This window comes from Panthera uncia (genome assembly GCF_023721935.1).
Source record: "Panthera uncia isolate 11264 chromosome A1 unlocalized genomic scaffold, Puncia_PCG_1.0 HiC_scaffold_17, whole genome shotgun sequence".
Lineage (NCBI taxonomy): Eukaryota > Metazoa > Chordata > Mammalia > Carnivora > Felidae > Panthera > Panthera uncia.
In genome coordinates, this window is record NW_026057577.1 from 94,228,216 (window position 1) to 94,251,406 (window position 23,191).

Below are 23,191 nucleotides of genomic sequence, written 5' to 3' on the forward strand. Positions count from 1 at the left end.
TTAAAAATTTTTAAATAAAAATAAAAAACTTACAATCTGAAAACCATAAAACATTGATGAAAGAAACTAAAGAACTGAATGAATGGAAAGAAATGTCATGTTCATGAATCAGAGGCTTAATATTGTTACGATAACAGTATGTCCCCAAATGATTGACAGATTCAATGTAATTACTATTCAGATCCCAGTTTGCATCTTTTCAGAAATTAACAAGCTCATATAGAAGTACAAGGGAATAAGCATGGCCAAAACAGTTTTGAAAAAGAACAATGTTGGAGGACTCATGCTTTCTGATTTTAAAATTTTGTACAATGCTAAGCGAAATAAGTCAGAAAAAGATAAATATATGATTTCATTCATGTGGAATTTAAGAAAGAAAACAGATGAATATTGGGGAAGAGAAAGAAAAGTAAGATAAAAACAGAGAGGGAGGCAAACCATAAGAGATTCTTAAATACAGAGAACAAACTGAGAGTTGCTGGAGGGGTGTTGGGTGGGGGGGATGGGCTAAATGGGTGATGGGCATTAAGGAGAGCACTTGTTGGGATGAGGAAGCACTGGGTGTTATATGTAAGTGATGGATCACTAAATTCTTCCTGAAATCATTATTACAGTATATGTTAACTAACTTGGAATTAAATACAATTTAAAAATTAAAAAAAAAAAGCAGTACATATCTATGCTAATCAAAACAATGTCATACTGGCATAATGATAGACATATAACTCAATGGAATAGAATTGAAAGTCCTGGAATAAGACTCTCACTTTCAAGAATGGAAAGTTCTTTTTCTACTAAACAGTGATGACTATAAGAACAGAGTGGTTGCTTTTTACCAGGGGAGAGGGAAATGTAGGCCATTTGGCCCTACTTAATTTTGATGGCTTTAATATATAGGTCATTAGAAAAAACGTAAAGTCTTGTGCATATGTAAAACAGTTCATAAAAATCAGAAGACACAGAAAAAAAAGGAGAGAAGACACTAATTACAACTACAATGGTGATGCCAATTACAGCCAACATTTATATAACATTTACTAAATGCCACTCCTATTTCCAAATATTTTAAATTTATTAAGTCATTTAGTACTCACAAAAATTATAACTACCATTATTATTCTCATTATGTAGATGAGAAAACTGAAGCACTAAGAGTTTGTATAACTTACCCACAATCAGAGAGTTGGAAGTGTTAAGACAGGGGTACTCAACACTGACTGCACATAAGAATCATGTCAGGAGCTTGTAAAACACTTAATGATCTACCCATACCTCAGACCAATTAATTCAGACCCTGGTGGGTTTTTAAATCTCCCAGATGATTTCAATGTGCAGCCAAGGCTAAGAACCACTGTATTAAGGCCCAGTTCTTACCCAATGACCAGAGTAAGAGGCCAACTCACCTAATATTACAGCATCCTCTGGGTTTAAAGACTGAGTTTTCAGAAGGTAGTTCCTAGAGCATTGCATGAACATTGAAATGCAAGTGAATTGAAAATTGTCATGTCTCCATCAAGACCTTGGATCTGTGTTTTAACTGTCCTACAAGGTAATTCTGATGCTTATTCAAGTTTGGGAACCAGTAATATAAGGATTAGGACAAGTTTCTCCTCCTGTCTTATATCATGGCCTAGGAGACCAAAAATCTGAATTTAATGCAGAGTTTTGTCTGTAGATGTTTATCCACCAGCAAGTGTTTTGACCATGAAGTCCTCAGATTTCTTCAGTTGTGAAGAGAAAGACAAAATCTCTTTCTTTTTAAATTTTTTTTTAATGTTCTTATTTTATTTTTGAGAGAGACAGAGTGCTAGCGGGGGAGAGAGGGAGACAGAATCTGAAGCAGGCTCCAGGCTCTGAGCTGTCTGCACAGAGCCTGACATGGAGCTTGAACTCACTGACTGTGAGATCATGACCTGAGCCAAAGTCGGACACTTAACTGACTGAGCCACCCAGGCTCCCCTGAAGGACAAAATTTCTAAGATAGTCTCTGAGGTTAAAAGTCTGCATTCAGATAATTCTTCCATACGTTTCAGAACTGATTCAAGTTCCCTGGTGGAAGGAGATTTTCCTAAACCATAAACAAATGCATAGCAAAGTGATTAAGAGCATGGCCTCCTGGCTCTATCTAGGTTTGAATACCATTTCTACTTCTTCGTATCTGATCTTAGAAAAGTTTTTAAATCTGTGAGCCTCAGTCTTTATTATAAAGTTGGATTCCTATTCATACTTAGGCTTGTATCAAGGGTTAAAAAAAAGTGCTTATAGAACACTTAACATCAACTCAGGCACACAGTGAGCTCTCAATAAATGAAAGCTATACTTATATTTATAATTATTTTTTCATACTGGTTATTGCACAAAATTTGAATTTCAATATTGTCCCTATTTCCAGGCATACTTCAGAGGCAGGTATGAAATGAGAAAGCTTTGGAAATTAGAAGAGAAAGTGACTGTAGAGGACATGGGGCTATGAGCAGAGATTATATAACAAGAATGAAATCCTAGGATCATTTAGTCTTACAGCTGCCAGGGACCTTAACTGTCTTCTAGATCAACCTTCCAACCCTGTGGATCTGGGGAAAGAGGCCATGTTAGAGTAGAGTCTTGGCCTTGGAGGGGCATCAATTTATGAAGCCTTAATGGGTGGGGTCTTATTAATGGATGTGACTGGGATTGGGTTCCTCCAGAGGCTTTCAGCCTACAAATAGACTACTTTTAATTCAAAGTGAAAAGAAAAGCCAATGTAGGAGACAGAAGATTTTGTATTGAGGAAGACCCACATTGTCTTAACCATCAAACCAAAATTTAAGTGTCTTCTCAGCTCACCAGAATGGCTCCTGGAAGTATTGCACCTTGCATACTGACACGTGTTTCACCTATCAGAAAATTCTATGTCAGACACCTATAAGATTTACCACCTGTGCTACAAAATTCCCAGTATCTTTCCAGTGCTAAATACTAATTTTACACACACATGAGATGAAGGCCAGTGAGAGGGGAGGATGCAGAATGGAATTAAGGTTGAAAGAGTAACACAGGGCTGAGGAGGGCACTGGAAGGTATTCTTGGCTATGAGAAAGCAGAGTGGGGTGCTGATACCTGAGGCCAGAGTCATGAGAAGGAATTGTCAGGTGTAGAAAGCAGATGTGAGAGAGTGTTGAGGGCAAACTGTACTCTCTTAACAATCATGTATTTTTGATCCCTGGTCTGTGATAGTCTGCTACTTTATCAAAAGCAGAGGAGGGTGGAAAGTAAAAGACCCTGAATCACTGTAGCAATATAGGTCTTCTGGGAAACAGCCTCTAATAATTTTCTGGGGCTGCTTAAACAAAATTCAGAGGCTAGAAGTCCAAAACCAAGGTGTTAGCAGGGTTGGTACCTTCTAAGTTCTGTGAGGGAGAATTTGTTTCATGCCTCTCCTAGCTTCTGATGGCCTCAGGCATTCCTTGGCTTACAGATGGTATTCTCCCTGGGACTTCACATTTCCTCCTTCTGTATATGTCTGTCTCTGTGTCCAAATTTCCCCTTTCATAAGGACACAGTCATATTGGATTATGGCCCACCCTAATGACCTTATATTAATTTGACCATCTGCAAAGACCCATGATTTCTAAATAAGGTCACATCCATAGTTACTAGGGGTTAGGACTTCAATACCGTTTGGACAGAAACACAGTTCAAACCATAACATAGCCCATGCTCTGCTCCCATCTTCTGGTTAACATGAGGCCTACAGAAACTTCCCTTGGTCACTAGATTTCTTGAGTCCAGTTTTCTATCTCTAATTCAGGGCTGCATGTCTTTCAGACACATTCCCTATTGTCTTCCACGTGGAGAAGTGTAGGGGGTCCTGTACCTCCCTGAAAGGTACTCTGTCTAGCAGAGAAAAGCCTCAAAGTCGTCTCCCTATAGCTGTTGACAGGCAGCTGTTGCACAAAGAAAATGTAGATCTGGGAGGAACCTCAGTACTCATGTGGTCCATACTATAGAAAAGTGGAGTGGGACCCAAAAAGTCATTTTTGTTCAGGTGCATGGCAGAACCAGTTACAAACTCAGTTTCCTCATTTGAAGGGCAACACTCTTCCCATTCCACTTTTGACCAACTCAGTATTATGTTAGGCACTGTAAGAGAGTCAAAGGAAGTATAATATTCCATTAGTTAAAGATGTGCATTATTTCATGTTTTTAAAATCTTTGGAATAGAGATGCTATTTATAATCAATGGCAAGTCTAATTGGCAGCATTTTCTCCTTATTAGTGGAATACAACAGTAAACACACATCTTATTTAGATATCTTAAATCCAATAAAATATAGTTTAAGAAATAATCCTAGCCTTCATGGTGTCTCCCCTCTAGTTAGGAAGATAATATTTTGTCATTTGATGTCATAATAAGCATTATTAAGACAGACTGTAACTTAGAAATTCACACTAACAGCTTTGGCTACAGAAAAAGAAAAACATAATTGAAAATTCACAACTCATCATGTCCCTAACCACTCCCTTTTTAAAACCCTTCCAACAGCTTCTTCTTGCTCTTAGGATGAAGACTAAACTCCTTATGTGGACCATGAGATTTGGTATGTCCTGGCACTTGTTAAGTTTCTATCCTCATCTTGCACCACTCTTCTTCTTTCACTCTCTCTACAGTGGTCCTCTGTTTTTCTTTTCTTTTCTTTTCCTTTCTTTTCTTTTCTTTTCGTTTCTTTTCTTTTCTTTTATATTTATTTATTTATTTATGTTTGTTTGTTTGTTTGTTTTAGTCCATCTTACTTCTATGCCTCCCCCCCTGCCCCCCCGGAATTTTCCCTTGCTGTTTCCTCTTCTTGGAGTGTCTTCCTTAACATTCTTCAACCAGATAACTCTTAATCCTTCTTCTGATTTCTTTAAAAGAGTCACTTCTTTGGAAAAACTTTCTCTAATTTTCTGATTAAGTCAAATTGGTTCCTTATATGCTCTCAAAGCAATGTGTATCCTTTTCTTTGTAGCCCTTGCCATGAATACATATAGTTACATATTAATTTGATCATTTGAATAATACCAGTTTCTCCTATTAGACTTGAAGCTCCTTGGGGATGGATTCCTGTCTGTTTTTCTCATTATTGTGTCCCAGGACCTAGCATAAACCCTGGTACATGGATGATGCAAATACATATGTATTGATGAATAAATGATGAATCTGTACATGTTCACAGAAGATGTCATGGTAGCTTTGTGATTTGACCCTCATCTTGCAAATGGTGGGCAGTGAGCATAGAGAATATTACAGTCATTGGGTCACACTAACATGAAGTAAAATCTCAATTCTGCCTTCAATGGAATTATTGAGATCATTAAATTATCATATACAAAACACTTGTGCAGTATCTGGACTGCAGATAACACTTAATAAATCACAGCCTTTATTGTTGTTACTACATGCTTATGTCTAAGAGGCTGTTTGGAGGTTGGGGTCATGCCCGATTTTTGTACATTTGTAGTACCTTCTGCCTGCCACGTGTCCATAAACATCCATAACTGAACACATGGCATTAAGGTTAAAGAAATGTTTCTGGGAGCAAGTATAGGAATGATTGAATTTGCTTTGTGTCTAGGTCCATGTCTAAATAATTACTGTAAAAGTTGCCTTTATGTTTTTCAAGAAATCATTTATGAATGGTAGGAAATCCTTCTGAATGGTAGGGAGCTATCTAATCTTTCTCAGTGCAAATGTTCCTCATGCAGCATCTGTGATTCAGTAGCATTTTCAGGTTTGGCACGAGTACATGGTTTTAAAGGGGAATAGAATCCCTAAATCAAATCATGGGGCAGGGGCTTATTAATGCCCCTGGCTTATGAATTCCCACTGTGGCACCCAGGGCTGTTCACAAGCTCCTGGCTCCTAGCTACTTCATCTGGCTGTCATTTTTGGCTGCAAGCCTCATAATATAGAAAGTATGTCACAATGTGTTTAAGAATAAATTTATTTTCTCTCATTAGGCCTAGATTTTGAGGAGTCCTTTAAATCCATTAATATTGGCATTTTTCAGCAGAGAAACATTTTCATCTGTTTTTACCTTTGATCATTGATTTTAGTTCCATTTTATAACACTATTTGTCTGTGTATTGGTTCTCTATTCTCTTATCTCTAATTCTCTCTAAATGTCTTTATAGTTTTGGGGTGTGTGTGTGTGTGTGTGTGTGTGTGTGTGAATTAACATTACTTTGAGATCATTGTAGATTCACATACAGGTGTAAGAAATAATATATAAAGATCCCATATACCTTTTGTTCAGTTTTCTTCCAGGGTAATATCTTTCAAAAATATAATAAAGCATCACAGACAGGATATTGACATTTCTACAACCTACCAATCTTATTCAGATTTCCCCAGTTTTACTTGTACTCATCCGTGTGTGTGTGTGTGTGTGTGTGTGTGTGTGTGTGCATACTTAGTTATATGTAATGTTGTTACATGTGTTGGCCCATTTTCCACCTCCATAGTCAAGACACAGAATAGTTCCATCACCACAAATATCCCTGACATTGCCTTTTTATAATGACACTCAACTCCTTCTTGCCTGACTCCTCACTTTGTTCTTTTTTTCTACATGACTTTTATATTTGTCTACCATATTACTGATTGGATTTTCTGCAATATCAATCCTGCTCTTCACTGCTTCCAGTATAAATCGTAATTATACAGACATACTCTTTTTCCTCATAGTCCTTTTTAAAAAATCTTATTCATATCCCCTGCTTTGTTATTCCCTTTTCCCTTTGTAGCTATTTTCACATGAGCATAAAATTGGGCAGGATCCTGGGGAGTCATCTAATCCAGGGAAGCAAATTCTTGGAAAATATGCTGACATATACTTCTGTACTTCATATACTGCAGGCTTATGGCTTGCAGTTCTCCAAGGCAAATACAACTAATCAATTGGATATGGCATACAAAAGCAAATCTGTTTGCCATTCATGGTCTTTTCCAATCTTTCATTTCACAAATGAAGAAACTAAGGACAAATATAAAAGAGTCTGTAACAAAGTATACAGATAAGATTGGGAAACAGATCCATATCTGAAAATGATGAAATGGAAAACCAATGCCATTTGCATTCTTATAGTTCCAAGTCTTTGCTTGACCTCAGGGATGTTTTGCATCTAGGCTGGATGTATGGTACTTCTGGATGACAAAGAACTCTCAGGAAGGATCTGCTGATAAAGCTATTTTTCAAAAGTGTTCTGTGCCTGAAGAATTTCCTGCCTAAATAAGGCAAAAGAACGAAGGACTGTGGATCCCACCTCTAGTTATATGTATGTTATTTGAGACTTTTCTTCCCACCTTTCTCTTTAGCCAGTTAAAGAGCTTTAAAAGCAAGTGGGATTCAACCTGGCTGTGTGTAACTAACAATGTAAAATAGCACTGATAAGAATGGATAATAAAGGGTAATTTTCAATCTTGAACACAAAGGATGTGGTCATATAATATAGACCTCACTTCAGAAGAGAGGCAGTATTATTTAGTGGTTAGGGCCATACACACTGGGTCCAGCTTCTGAGATTTGAAGCCAATCTCCAGCACCTATTAGCTGGTGACTTTGAGCAAGTTACTTAACTTTTTTTTGCTTCAGCTTCTTCATCTGTAAAATGGGGATTATAATATCAGTACCTACTTTACAGCAATGTTGTGAAGATTAAATAAATCAACATATACAAAGCACTTGGAAGGGTTCCTGACATATAGTAAGTGATATATTCGTGTTTGCAATGGTTATTTTCACCACATCTAGACATAATGTATGTATCTTATGAAGTATATATTGCTTTTCCCATAAAGGAAATAAAACTGAGGAAGTTACATAATAAATAAGTACCAATTTTGAATAGAGAAAAGAAAACTAATATTTCTAATTTGGAGAAGTCATGGATGCTTCTTAGAAGAATAGGCTGATGAGGGGCACGTGGGTGGCTCAGTCAGTTAAATGTCCATCACAGTTTGAGGTTTGAATAGGTTTGAGTCCTGAGTCGGGCTTTGTGCTGACAGCTGAGAGCCTGGAGCCTGCTTCAGATTCTGTGTCTCCCTCTCTCTCTGCCCTTCCCCCACTCATGCTCTGTCTCAAAAATAAATAAACATTAAAAAAAGAAAAGAATAGCCAGATGACTACATATGGGAGGAAGGAGACTATTAAAACAGGAATAGATGGAGAAAAGAAGAAAACATGTCATATCCTGGTGTCAGGTCTCCTGGGGGAGGGTACCAGATGCATAAGACCTAGAGCAGCAATGTCATTTCATTCCTTACCTATTTATTTGGCAATAGTTAAATATATACCATGATGCAATTATGATGAGGAACAAAAGACAATAAAGAAACTAAACCCCAGCCTCAAATATAAGTAACGTGTTCTTCCAGGAGAGAAGATGTAGAGGGTAGAGATTGGTCATTTTCATGCCCTTTTATTATATTACTTTCTAGTAAATTTTTTAGCACTGAGTAGGTGAAATTTTCCAGAGAGATAATACTTTGAGGTCCTTTTCTATTACTGAAAATATCATCAGAGTTTGTCCTCTTGATGATGGCTTCAGAATAGGGGTTGCAAACTCAAATCCTACAGGGGCCATAAGGGACAATAAACCAATGAAGCATTCTGAGTATAAGTGTAGGAGCACCAGAATGTAAAAGTTGGGGTCTAGACCATGGAAACTTTGGGAGCACACAGACTATATAAAGGGCATCCATTCTGGAGTAGGTTATTGCCAGGTCTTTTAAATCTTTGAGAGAATTCAGAAATACAGAATTTAACATGAAAGCTCTTTTTTTATTTAAAAATTTTTTTAATGTTCATTTATTTTTGAGGAAGAGAGAGAAACAGAGTGTGAGTGGGGGAGGGACAGAGAGAGAGGGAGACCCAGAATCCAAAGCAGGCTTCAGGCTCTGAGCTGTCAGCGCAGAGCCCGACATGGGGCTTGAACTCATGGACCTTGAAATCATGACCTGAACCAAAGTTGGACGCTTAACTGACTGAGCCACCCAGGTGCCCCAAAAGCTCTTTATTTTTAAATACTGCATCAAACACTGTAAACAAAATAGGTGTGCCAAACAAAGTGTGTTTGAATATCATTTTTTAGCCTTTGGCAACCAGCTGGAATTTAAACAAGCAATGACATATAGTGGGTGCTGTTGTCTTTCCAGCTGTCTGAGAAAACCCAGAGTTCCTGCTCCAAAGCCCACCCCCCACCCAGATACCCTCTACTCTATCCTCTCACACCCACTGGCTCTCCAGACAATAAGCTGGACAACTGAAACCAAGAGTCTTACTGCCAAGGTATTGCTGCTGAGATTTTCAAGTTTCAAGTCCCTGGTTTAGAGTGAGTCATCTCAGATTCAATTAATGGAGAATTCCTCTGGGTTTGTCACCATTGGCAGAGGGGGAAATGACTCAGACAGAGGAGTATGCAGTGCCTAATGGGTCCAGCATGTGAGGGCTTTTGAGATTGCTGGGTATGGTGCTCATGGTGCCCAAAGGGAGCACAGAGGAGGGCTAGAGGTTACAACATGCTCTCAGCTAAATTCGCTGCTGGCTCTTTTGGACTAAAAAGAATTTGAGATATTTGCATCTGACCTCAAACATAAAGTAGGTCCAGCATCTCAAGGAGATGTATTATTACAAGCTCTCTGTTTCCTTCCCCAGCCTTATTTCCTTCTGCCTGCCCCAACTGTGCACTTTGCATCCTGGTATCACCAAACTACTTACAGTTCTCCCAACCCCCTTTCTTGCTTTTATACCTTTGTAAATTCCATTTTGCCTTCCTGGAATACCTTTGGCCTTATATTTATATTTTGCCTTTATTCCACAGTGCCTTGTGCATGGACAAAGGTTTATAAAACTGTATTGAATTGAATACAGTCACTACACAGCCCTGAAGTGACCACAGTGTGACCTGTCTCAATCCTGTGGGTCAGACCTAAAGCATCATTGACTCAGGCTCTGCCATCTAAGCCCTTCTGAGTTATCTGCGGGCATAATTGGGGTGATTAGAGCACAGAAAGTAGGAATGCACAGATAACTGAGAAGCCAGTAGTTTCACCTTACTGCTATCATTCACTCACATTTAGGAAACATTCATTGAAAAAATACTTTGTCAGGCATTGTTCTAAGCACTGGGGATACAGCAGTCAGGAAGAGGAATCTCCTTTTCTAAAGTTTCTATTATATGTGGCAGGGGAGAAGTAAATCAGTAAATATAAACACTAGAATACCAGGCAACATTAAATTCAATGAAGAAAACCACACAGAATAATCTGATACAGCTAGAATAGTTGGGGTAGGATTTTCAGATAGAGTAGCAGTGTTGGTCTTTCTAGGAAAGCATTTTTTTGTGTGTGTGCTGAGACCTACATGATTAGGACTCATGGTAAGACATAAGGGAAGAAAGTGCATTCCCATAGAGGAAGGAATGACTGGAAATGTTCAGAGCTTGGAATGAACTTGGTGTGTTCCAAAAAGAAAAGGGCAAGAATGGCTGGAACAGCGTTAGAGAGGGCAAGAAATAAACTCTGAAAAGTACTCAGGTGCCAGAGAATGAAGGGCCCTGTGAGACCACAATAAGGAATCTGAACTATTGTGAGTGTGATAGCAAACCAGTAGAGGGTTTTATGCAGCTTCCTGTATGTTATGACTTTCCTTCAGTTGGTATGGATTGCTGCATGACAAGAGGAGAAACAGTAAAATAACTGAGACTGAGATTGAGGACTGGATGCCCCTTTACTTATGGACCCAATTTCAGACCAAAAGACCTTTATTAGTCGTATTGAGAAAAATGCCTTGGCAGTGATATTAGGAACTTGTAGACTCCATGAGGTGCAGTATTATTGAAATGATTGGACATGGACTGTGTCCTTTCTTATGCATACAAATATCTTTGTGGGCCTATATTCCTCCTTTGCATATATAATCTAGTAGTATAGTGTTTCTTAAACCTTAGCATATGTATGAAACACCCACAGATCATGTTAAATTGCAGGTTTTGATTTGATAGACTTGGGGTGCTGCATTCCCCCCTTTTTTTAGCTGCCTGGTGAATAAGTTTATTATTGTCTTTATCTGAAAAATCTTCATAGAAAATTGTGGTTTGGTTTATTAGCTCTCAGCAGCCTGCTCCTAAGCTCTAAGGAATCTTGCCTTCTGAACTACCTAATCTTTCTTCTGGACAAGAGACATTTGGGGGGATGGTTTCACCTCTTCTTCTTAACTTATTTCTTAGGCTTCTTCTTAGAAACTGGATTCTCTCATATAGCAGTGTGAGCTTTCTTAAACACCCCCATCATGTCTGGAGTTATGTTGTTCCTTATGTAATGAGAGAATTGTTTCTTGTAAGAATCTTCATCTTTTCCCACTAGGTAATGCATATAATCTGCAACTTTCTGACCCAGGATGTTCTTCCAGTATACTTCTACATTGAATCCCTTGCTTTCTGAACTATACCAGGGAATTGTTTGAACTGTGAAGGATAGACAAGCCTCCATCCACAGCTCCCTTGAGGGCCCCATAAACTTTATTTCTAGTAGTAGTTCTGGCAAGCCCTGTATCCAAATAGCAGCTGAAGGTACCAGGTTGACCATCAGTGCTTTCCACATTGTATTCATCTCTAGTCACCTCCATTTGGCCTTCATAGGTCTTGTCCATACCAAATGAGTTAAGAAGACTGCAGGCCAGCAGCAGGCTGGTACAATATGCTGCAACATAATTTGTCAGGCCAACTTTCACACTTTGGGAGCTCAAGAGCAAAGCTACACAAACTATCATATCTCCTTCTCTACAGGCATAAGCAATCTGACAAATGATATGCATGAACTATCATCCTCTATTTAGATGTGTTGTACTTATTTTTATCCTGAATTACCAAGTGTTTCCAAGCATAGTAATCATTTTACCCTCTCATCTGTTTCTAAATTTCATTTGGTATCTCTTGAAATAAGCCTTATTCTTGACACTTTTAACAAACCCCATCCTGTGGAACAAAGGCCAGTCAGTGTCTATGGCTCACCACAGACCAACTGGGGTGCTGCATTTCTAATAATCTCCCAGGTGGTGCTGAGGTATCATGTAGTCAGATTATGCAGTCTGAGGACTACATTTTGAGAAGCCCCTTTGACCAGGATGCAATCAGAATCCTTCACCTGTTTTCAGTTTACCTGTTCAGATTCAATCTCCTTGGTTCCAGGGTTGGAGTGACCTTGTATAAAAGGAGATAGAAGATGAAAAGTGATGTTGAAATCATACCTAGGCCCATGGGATCCTGAATTAAGTAGCGAGGCCAGATGGACTATGTCAATTCAAAGTCCTCTCCATTTTAAGTGGTCATTCCAGATGCCCTCCTAAGGCACCAGGGCCATTTGTTACAGAATCTCCTAGAAGACAGAAGGCAATTTGAAACAAACCTGAGCCCTGAGCCCTGAGCACCCAGGACTGGCCAGTGGGGCCAGCTGACCATAATCTAATGGCACCCCATTTCTGTTTCCTAGAAACACCAGGCTCCCCTAGCCTGTTCCTTCAAGGAAAGCTCTTTGTATTGCTTCAAAGTCTTGCACAGGATATTAGCCACTTCCTTCTCTATAATTCATCCTTCCACTTTGCCATCTGGAATATTTCTTTTACAAGTGCCTAAGTTGTTACAGTTTGAGGCAGTTGAATCTTAAATTTGGTAATTTATTGTTTTTAATGCTTTCTTCCCCAAATTCATATTTTGTGGTTTGAAACAGACTCCAGCCAGGATTTCTGCTTCCTAGCTAGACATCTGGTGGTCTGCCCTTTCCAGGTCTTCTCTGGGTTTATTTTTCAGCTTCCCACTAGTGACTATCAAGGGTTTCTTCAGTTCACTCCTCCCATTGCATCCATTAGTTTCTTTCATCTCATCACTGCCCTGAATGCCTAGGACAGACCCCTTATGGTGGGAGCTAAGATAGAGTTACTGGGGACCAGTAGGCTATAATTTCAATTGCAACACAAAGCTCTTGCTGTGCCTGAAATATCTTCCTACTGATACTTGAAATCCTACCTTTAAAAACCATTGGGGTTATGGGTCATATAAATAATAGGTAAAAATAAGTACAAGGTAAACAGTGAGATTTGAGAGGAAAGGGACCTCACAATTGTTGAATATTTACTATGTGTCAAACTCTGAACTGGGATAGAATAGGTAAAATCACCCTTACTCTGCAGATGAAGAAACCAAGTCTCCAAATGTCCCAAGGAATTCTGATTACAGAATGGTGGGGTCAAGACTTGAACAAGATCTAACTCAAAGCCCATGTGTTTGTCATCAGGTTAGTATTGAAGAATTACATGAGGGACAGGACACAAGGCAGAGGATGTAAACCAGATTCTGGGAGGTATTTAAGGGTGGGATAATTGAGTACAATCAAGCCAGGAGGCAGAATGGGCACAGAATTTCCAGAACAAGGTAGCAGCTACTAGATATAAACTTCATATTGAACTAACCTTGGCATTACTTCAAGATTTTTTGAGCTTCTTATTTATGGCAAGAACTGTACTTCCAGTATGGTTAGCTTGAAGCTTGTAAGTAAAAGTGAATGGCAGTAATCTGCTTTATGGAAATTCTGAGTAGGAGTAGGACAAGATTAGTTGATCCCTGGAACTTTTTCCATGATTTTCTTTGAAGAGGTGCTTTTAGGTAACAATACCCTGGTGGTTCTCATCCCATGGAAGTTTTAGCCCAATACTTGGGCCCCATCCAAGACCGACTGTTGGGTTTCTAGCTGTAGGACCCTGACATCTTTGCTCTCTGAAGATATCCAGGACTGATGAGAAGCCACAGTTAAAACCACAGCCTCAGGATAAATGAGCTTACTATTTTTCCTTGCTCTGAAAAGGACAAATCTAAAACACAGGACAATTCTAGGAGGCAGAGGAAAATAGGGAAAGTTTTTTGGTGCTGAAAGCTAGAAAACTGAATTTTTGTCATTCGGAAGGAGAAAAAGACAAATTTTGACCATTTTACAATTTTGCCAAAAGACCAACCACCCAGAAATTCCCTTCATCTCATGTTTTGATGAGTCCAACTTCCAATGTTTAACCTTCATGGAGTCAAGAGTCAGGAGTAGGTTCGATTCCGACACCCACCTGAAAAGCTCAATTTTAAAACTCCTTATACTACATACAGGGTCTCCTATTTGTCTAAAGTACTTGCAACTAGGAAAAGCCTGCTTCACTGATTTTAGATCCAGAAAATCTAAGAGACACGGTAGTTATTTGTCCTGACCAAGGTTGCTTACTAAGTCATCAGGGAGCCAGAGCTAGATCTGTGCCCTCCTAGAGCTGTCTTCTTTAAGTGTGGCAGCATTTAAGACATTACTGGAGGGGTTCCTGGGTGGCTCAGTCAGTTAAGCGTCCAACTCTTGATTTCAGATCAGGTCATGATCTCACAGTCATGAGATCTAGCCTTGCGTTGGACTCGGTGCTGGGCATGGAGCCTGCTTGAAATTCTTTCTCTCCCTCTGCTCTCTCTCTCTCTCTCTTTCTCTCTCTCAAAAACAATACAAAAGTGCTCCTGGAATGTGATGAGGAATACAATCATCCCTACAAGATTAATAGGGGATGCTGAGAGAAATAGTCTGTGTGCCCAGCTTAATACAGCCTCGTAACAGTGGTCTAAGGATCCATGGGGCACCATGGTTACAGTTACAAGTTTTTAGCAAGTCTCTGTCTTTTTGGAATTGCTACAAGACCCCAAGATGAACTATGTCCCACGAAATCAGAAATGAGCTGTAGAAGATGATGGAAACTTCAGAGCAAGATGATCCCAGCTAGCATTTATTCTTTCTTGATTTGTCCTCCATCTATTTCTTGCGATTTATTAAAATCCAGAAGAAAATAAATGAACTAGATTCACGATATGTAAATGAGCTTTTTGCCTAAGAAAAGGTATGGCCAAGAGAGAAAACATAAAAATCCCAAAGAGTTGAAGTAGACTTTTATTTTTATTTTTATTTTTTTTTAAAACTTTATTCACTGTTGAAAGACAGAGAGCATGAGCAGGGAAAGGGCAGAGGGAGGAAGACACAGAATCTGAAGCAGGCTCCAGGCTCTGAGCTGTCAGCACAGAGCCCGACGTGGGGCTTGAACTCACAAACTGTGAGATCATGACCTGAGCCGAAGTCGGATGCTCAACTGACTGAGCCACCCAGGCGCCCCGAAGTAGACTTTTATAGATCATCTAGGTCAGTGTATCCGTCAGGATTGGGAAAGAAATGAAAATGTCTTCCCCATCTCACATGAGTGAGTTCATCTTATTGGTAGAGTGTAATCCAAATGCAAAACTCACACTTCAGGAGGTCTGAGAAGTACAGTTTTTGTCCCTAACCACTCTAAATAGAAGGATGGTAAAAAGAAGGTTTAGAGAATCAATCCAACTATTAGGCAAAAACAGCAGTTCAACCAATAAACCATAGAATAGTGAGATGTAGCTACATGTTATTTTTTAAAAAAGAGATTTTGTTCTCAAATGAATTTGAGCCATGCTTGGCAAAACAAAGTTGAATATGGTTCTTTACTGAAATATGTCTCAGGATCTTCAATATCCACTTACATAGCCCCATTCTTCATATTTTGGAAAACATGAATTAGGTAAACACTTATCTAAGCCCATTTTGCAGATGGGAAAACTGGAGTCCAGAGAGATTAAATAAGTGCCTGAAATTGAATAGCCAGTTGTTGGCAAAGCCTGGACCAGAATCTATGCCTCTTAACAAGCTAGGAGTGTTCTTTCTGCTAGCAGAGAATGAGGAGGAGGTAAGGGTGGCAGGCAGGCAAGAAAGAAGAAAGAGGAAACTGACAGGAAGGTGAGAAGAGCTAGAAATCTAGAGGAAGACTATGCATCTCTGTCTCCCCCAGTTACTGAGAGTAAAAAGTACAAACACTCTGCATGCGTCCTGACCCCAGATGCAGAATGAATTCATTAAAGAAGGTCAGAGCCCTGAACCCACATCTCATCCCTTCCCACATGTGCCTGGAATATGTTGATGCTTTGGCCTCAATTAGTAACAGGGAAAACTGGTTCTGTGGAACATGTCATCTTTATAAATAGAACCAGAGGCCAGCGGTTTCTAAACAGTCAGGAGACACTCTGTCTTCTGGTGTCAGCTATTTATTTGTATTTCCGTTTCATAAAATGCACCTTCTCTGGGTCTAGGCTTTGCCCCATTAGACGTCTGCTCTCCTGCCCCAGATGTGCTACACAGATTCCTGGCCTCTTGACTCAAACCCCTGGGAACGGGGCCAGTGGGCACTTTCTCCTCTGGTCCCTGCCAAGGTTGTCACTGTGGTGAGGATGTTTGCATTTGATAGTAATTCCTCCTTTAGATGGTGCACTTAGGGGAAAGAAGAAAAAGAAAAATATCTTTCTCAGCTGCTATGCCTCAGTGGCCACATCTCTTTCTTTCAACCAACGTGCACATTTGTTAATTCTTTTTAACAAAACTTTTGGTGGGTTAGTTCTTTCTGGTTTGTCATTCACAAGAAGTAGGTAGTAATTCTGAAATGATGAGCAATCTGGTGATGTTATAGTGCAGTCTCTTCCCCACTCATGTCTTTCTTCCTTCCCTCCTTCCTTCCTCCTTCCCTCCCTCACTCCCTCCTTTCCTCTTTCCCTTCCTCTGTCCATTTCTTCCTTCCTTCCTTCCTTCCTTCCTTCCTTCCTTCCTTTCTTTTTCTTCACACTATCTTCCTCAGGTAAATGGACACAAACCTATCCTCAATCAACAAGGCTAAAAAAGGATTTAGGGTTCTCCAGTGATACAGCATTTCCTTTTCTGATAGACTTAATTTTATATGAACCATTCTGGAAATGGGCAACTCAATCCTCTGTGAAGCAACTTATACTGTGGATAGCTATTTATCTCCCTTAGCCAACACACGTTTTGCCACAAGTAATAGAAGAGCCAATTAAAACTGGCTTAAATCCCACCCCACGCATAGCCGCCAGAAAAGGTAATTTAAAGATCACCCAAAGAACAGTTAAGGAATAGACCTACTTCTTGTATTTTTGGATCCAGGAGCTAAAACAATGTTACCAATTTCTCTGTTTCTTCCTCTTAGTCCTGCTTCCTGTATGGAAATTCTCCCTTAGAAGACTTCTCTTCACCAAGACACCCCCAGATGCCCCAGACTGAGGAAGAGAGATTCTATCGTCCGACTGCTCAAACAGGTCCTGATATTTGTCTCACTGTACCAAGTTCAACCATGTCCAGTCTCCTGAACCAGTCACTGGCCAGGGCTGTTCATTATTTGATTGCCAAGGCTGGGGTCATGGGCCCACTTCTGGAGCCAGGGGTCAGGTGCTATTACCAGGAAGGAGGGCAATGCATGCTGATCAGGAGAAAATACTCTCAGTTACACTCTGTTTATTTATCATTTGTTCATTCATTCATTCATTCATTCATTCATTTTGCAGAACTGAATTGAGTGCTTGTTTTGTGCTGGAAACTAGGGATAAAATCCTGGATAACTACTACTTATCTGTCATGATGCAGCTGAAGAATCATCAATTTTATGAGGAATTCCTTCACTGACACCCTGTCCTGATGCTCCTTCTTTTCTCAGTAAATGCCTCCACTATAGCACACACCATTCAGAACTATATTAATGTCTCCTCATCTTTCTCTCTAGTTTACATGAGCTTCTGAAGGATAAGCATTGTATCTTATTTATCTTGGACTCCCCAGGTACCAACAGTAGGCACAAAGCACTCAAAAAACCTTTGTTGAGTAAATATATGAGTGTTGAGTTATTTATTTAATTATGAATTAATATATATGGCCCCAGTCCTTGGAGATTTTGAAAACTCTCAGGGGGAAAGAAATCCATACATAACTAACTAGAATACAGTGTGATCAGTGACACAATAGCTATATGAACAAAGGGCTGGGAAGCACAATGGAAGATGACATATAACAGAATTATTGAAGTTTTAAGTTATCCTTTCGTATTACAAATTTATTTTTTTATTATGAAATTTATTATTGTCAAATTGGTTTCCATACAACACCCAGTGCTCATCCCAACAGGTGCCCTCAATACCCATCACCTACCCACCCCTCCTTCCCACCCCCCCATAAACCCTCAGTTTGTTCTCAGTTTTTAGGAGTTTCTTATGTTTTGGCTCCCTCCCTCTCTAACCATTTTTTTTCTTCCCCTCCCCTATGGTCTTCTGTTAAGTTTCTCAGGATCCACATAGGAGTGAAAACATATGGAGTCTGTCCTTCTCTGTATGACTTATTTCACTTAGCATAACACTCTCCAGTTCCATCCATGCTGCTACAAAAGGCCATATTTCATTCTTTCTCATTGCCATGTAGTATTCCATTGTGTATATAAACCACAATTTCTTTATCCATTCATCAGTTGATGGACATTTAGGCTCTTTCCATAATTTACTATTGTTGAGAGTGCTGCTATAAACATTGGGGTACAAGTGCCCCTATGCCTCAGTACTTCTGTATCCCTTAGGTAAATTCCTAGCAGTGCTACTGCTGGGTCATAGGGTAGGTCTATTTTTAATTTTTTGAGGAACCTCCAAATTTTTTGACGAACTGTTTTCCAGAGCGGCTGCACCAGTTTGCATTCCCACCAACAGTGCAAGAAGGTTCCCGTTTCTCCACATCCTCTCTAGCATCTATAGTCTCCTGTTTTGTTCATTTTAGCCACTCTGACTGGCGTGAGATGATATCTGAGTGTGGTTTTGATTTGTATTTCCCTGATGAGGAGTGACGTTGAGCATCTTTTCATGTGCCTGTTGGCCATCTGGATGTCTTCTTTAGAGAAGTGTCTATTCATGTCTTCTGCCCATTTCTTCACTGGATTATTTGTTTTTCGGGTGTGGAGTTTGGTGAGCTCTTTATAGATTTTGGATACTAGCCCTTTGTCCAATATGTCATTTGCAAATATCTTTTCCCATTCCATTGGTTGCCTTTTAGTTTTGTTCATTGTTTCCTTTGCTGTGTAGAAGCTTTTTATCTTCATGAGGTCCCAATAGTTCATTTTTGCTTTTAATTCCCTTGCCTTTGGGGATGTGCCAAGTAAGAAATTGCTGTGGCTGAGGTCAGAAGGGTTTTTCCCTGATGTCTCCTCCAGGGTTTTGATGGTTTCCTGTCTCACATTTAGGTCCTTTATCCATTTTGAGTTTGTTTTTGTGAATGGTGTAAGTGGTCTAGTTTCATCCTTCTGCATGTTGCTTTCTAGTTCTCCCAGCACCATTTGTTAATGAGACTGTCTTTTTTTCCATTGGATATTCTTTCCTGCTTTGTCAAAGGTTAGTTGGCCATACTTTTGTGGGTCTAGTTCTGGGGTTTCTATTCTATTCCGTTGGTCTATGCGTCTGTTTTTGTGCCAATACCTTGCTGTCTTGATGATTACAGCTTTGTAGTAGAGGCTAAAGTCTGGGATTGTGATGCCTCCTGCTTTGGTCTTCTTCTTCAAAATTACTTTGGCTATTCGGGGCCTTTTGTGGTTCCATACAAATTTTAGGATTGCTTGTTCTAGCTTCAAGAAGAATGCTGGTGCAATTTTGATTGGGATTGCATTGAATGTGTAGATAGCTTTGGGTAGTATTGACATTTTAACAATATTTATTCTTTCAATCCATGAGCACAGAATGTTTTTCCATTTCTTTATATCTTCTTAAATTTCCTTCATAAGCTTTCTATCGTTTTCAGCATACAGATCTTTTACATCTTTGGTCAGGTTTATTCCTAGGTATTTTATGATTCTTGGTGCAATTCATATTACAAATTTAAATCTATCTCCCTATAATGTCTCCCTGCATTTTCTTAGTTCTTCATTCTTGAATAGCTCCAAATATGTCTACCTATTTTTCTAGCACCTGGGACAATTCCTGACAACACATAGACATTTAATCAATATTTCTAAAATAATTAATTGCATTTTTTCAGCTATGTAACAATATCAGTTGTGTAAAGGTAGATATCTTATCCTACTCTTGGATATTCTCTGATAATGGTTGTATCATTGTAAGCAAAATTACTCTCTTGTTGATAATCCCCTGTGTTGGTATGTCTGCAACCAAAAGTCAACTTCAAAATTGGTTGTTTGAAACCTGAATTACATTTTCTTTTAGGTAAAATATGGTCAATGCTGCTTGCTTTCCAAGCTAGTACACACTAGCTAATTTGGTGGATTTTGGTACTGGTCTAGATCTCAGGAGTCAGAAACCTCTAAATAGTCCAAACCTTCATTTGAAGTATGAGTTGAGTTTTGAGCAGAACTGGGCCAAATCAGTCTTGGCCTCCCTTACCTGGCGGTATCCCTCTTCCTTCCTCTATTGTCCTATTCATCCATCGCCTTCTGCTACACTAAGGCTTCCATAGCTCTGGTGGCCTTAAAAATGCACCACTTAGAATTCCTGCTGTGTCATGGGGACCATATTTAATAAATATCCCTAGATGCTGTGCTCCAAATCCATGCCATCTGCTCTGAGGCTTTGCTTCCCTTGAGATACTCTCAGCCAATGATTGAGCACAAGGGGGGTTCTAAGGCAGGCCCATACCTGTGAGATGCTAGATAAATGGGTACTAGGGCTCTCTATCAACCTAGCCAAAAATTTCCTAGCACTGTGCTGCAGTCTGAGACTGCTAACCCAGCACTCTGTCCTTCTTTCCCTCTTGCCTTCACAGGGTCAGCCCTGTTCTATGGTCTGACAGCTCTCCTTGTCTTCTCTGACTCCACCTCTGTTTCTCTCACAGACATTTTCCAGTAGATTGCTTGCATGTCTAATTCCATCTTGGCTTCTGCTTCTTGCAGGATGAGGTGTAACAGATTTGTGACCTTGAGATTGCATACAGGAAGCATGCAGCAGGGAGGCTTCTTCAACCCCAACAACTGATGAGCATTTCCTTGCTTGGGGTACAGAAGAGAGTGGTTGGACAGTGCATCAAGGAAGTATTAATTTGAACAAGAGGGGTTGGATCTACCTAATGGAGCTGGAAAAGATCTTAGACTCTTATACATGCAGTTAGCACCCAATCTTCCTCAAAACCCTAAGGTCAAACACGTGATCTGTTCTTCCTCATTTCCTGACTTATATTTCAGACTGTTTCTTGTTTTTACATTATTAAAGTTACTTTGAAGATTCACTTTGATCTGATTTAAATGGAAACAAATAGGAGTAGAAAGAAAAGGTTTCCAGTGCAATTTTCTGCCCCTTCACTCCAAGCACTATGTGTGCATCCAGTCCATACTGAGACGTTGGGCATGTCAGATGAGTAACTTCGGTCCTTTTTACATGATTTTGTCTATTCTTTACATTTCTATTCAATATTTAATAGGAATGGGAAAAATAATAAAAGTAAATGCTTTTTACATTCAAAATAAAGGTATATTTTCCATGTACATATTACATGTGATTTTCTGAACTAGACAATTTATTGAGAGGCATAGTAAACTCTTTAAATGTAGACATTCTAATAAATCATCCCCAGGAAAGAGCACATACAGCATCATGAATTTTTCAGTTTCAGAATTTAAGCAGGCTGGACTGTTACAGGGAACTCCCAGAAGGCCAGTCTCAAAGTTAGTAGTGAGACCTTATACACACCATGTAAATTTCATGTATTTGCCATAAAAAAATATCAACAGAGAGAGACTGGCAGCAATAGGGAGTGTTTAATTGCAGCCAAATCCATTCATGTCTCATGAGTTTTGTCAGCAGTCATGTATGGAGACCTGAATTGACTGGCTCCCTACTCTAGTTTTATGCCAGTAGCATTTTGGTGGCCCCTATTGACTGGTGCTCTGGACAGCTGCCTAATGGCTCACCCATGAATCTGGCCTGTATCATCCTAATCCTGGGGTATAGAATGGACTCAGCCTGAAACACTGTGTCATTTCTATGAAATGCCCCCTGGAGAGCCTGGGTGCCATCTGGCCAGAGGAAGACTGGGGAGAGGGGAGCCTGCTGGAGCTAGATGAAGGGATTTGGTTTTGGTCATGTAGCTGGAAGGGTGAAGTATAGTTGTGGTAGGAAGTCACAGGTTTTTCTCACCATCTGAGAGGGAAAGTCTTCAGAGAAATAAGGGAGGTGGCAGTGCTTTTCAGTTTTGCCATTCTTACCACCTGCAAAACATTTGGCAAAGTATGGAGACTTTTTTTGTGGTTGTCACAAGTGGCGGATAAGTGCTACTGGCATCTAGTGGGTAGAGGCCAGAGATGCTGCTAAATATCCTATAATGTTTGGGACAGCCCCACAACAAAGAATTTTCTGGTCTAAAATGTAAGTAGTGCTGAGTTTGAGAAACCCTGCTAGACCCAGGATTAGCTCTAGTCCTGGGCTAGGATAGATTATGGGTGTTTTCTTTCCTTTCTAGGATAAAAGCTTTCCTGCAAGGCCCACACCTCCCTTTGCTTCAACCTTGGCTTACCTTCTTCTCATCTGAGTCTTGCAGCATCTACAGTCCGTTCTGCATCCTCACCCCATACTGGTGGAGAACATGCATGGCCAGAAGTTGGGAGGGAAGGGAAGGCAGAGAGCTTTGATCTAAGGTACTCCCCATCTTCACTGGCTTTCATTTGTACCCTGAGGCATTCACAGGAAGGAAAGGTTTTATAGACTAACAAGGAGACTGGGCTCAAGAATTAGTGGGGTCCGGATTTGTGCAGAGGAGGGAAAGATTCCAAGAAAGAGGCTCCCTATTAACAGTTATGTGGGAGAGGGAATGTGTGTGGTATGCTTATGTTCCATTTGTCTAAATGTTTCCATGAAGTCAGAAACATTACCCAATATTCTGACTATCCATAAATGCATAACAAATCACCCCTAAATTAGCAGCTTAAAGCAATTTGTTAGTATCTCTCACAGTTCTTGAGTTGGCCTGGCTCATCCAGGTGGTTCTTGCTTGGACATCTTACATGTGGTTATAATCAGATGGCAGTTGAAGGCTGTAGTCATCTGAAGGCTCGACTGCCCTGGATGTCCAAGACAGCTCACTTGTATGGGTTGCACTTACTGTTGGCTCTTGGCTTAGAACTCAGCTGAAGTTGCACCTGGAACATCTCCATGTGGCTTCTCCATGTGGCTTGGGTTTCTTACAGCAGGGCATCTGGCTTCTAAGAGGGAACATATGGAAAAGCAAGCTGCAAATCTTTTTGTGACCTAGCCTCAGAAATCCCAGATTTCA

At 39.9% G+C, this 23,191-nt stretch overlaps 1 long non-coding RNA gene and 1 pseudogene across 2 annotated transcripts; one reads left to right on the plus strand and one right to left on the minus strand.

The window, feature by feature from the left end:
* Window positions 1–4,434: 4,434 nt before the first annotated feature.
* LOC125934436 (uncharacterized) lies at window positions 4,435–22,551 on the plus strand. Of its 2 annotated transcripts, none has more exons than XR_007461390.1 (3): window positions 4,435–4,580; window positions 17,100–17,208; window positions 20,820–22,551. It is a non-coding gene; the product is annotated as an uncharacterized LOC125934436 (long non-coding RNA). The 2 variants fall into 2 exon arrangements; XR_007461391.1 differs by lacking the exon at window positions 4,435–4,580 and adding an exon at window positions 16,062–16,326.
* On the minus strand, window positions 11,046–11,999 carry LOC125934435 (60S ribosomal protein L5-like; annotated as a pseudogene).
* Window positions 22,552–23,191: the final 640 nt, after the last annotated feature.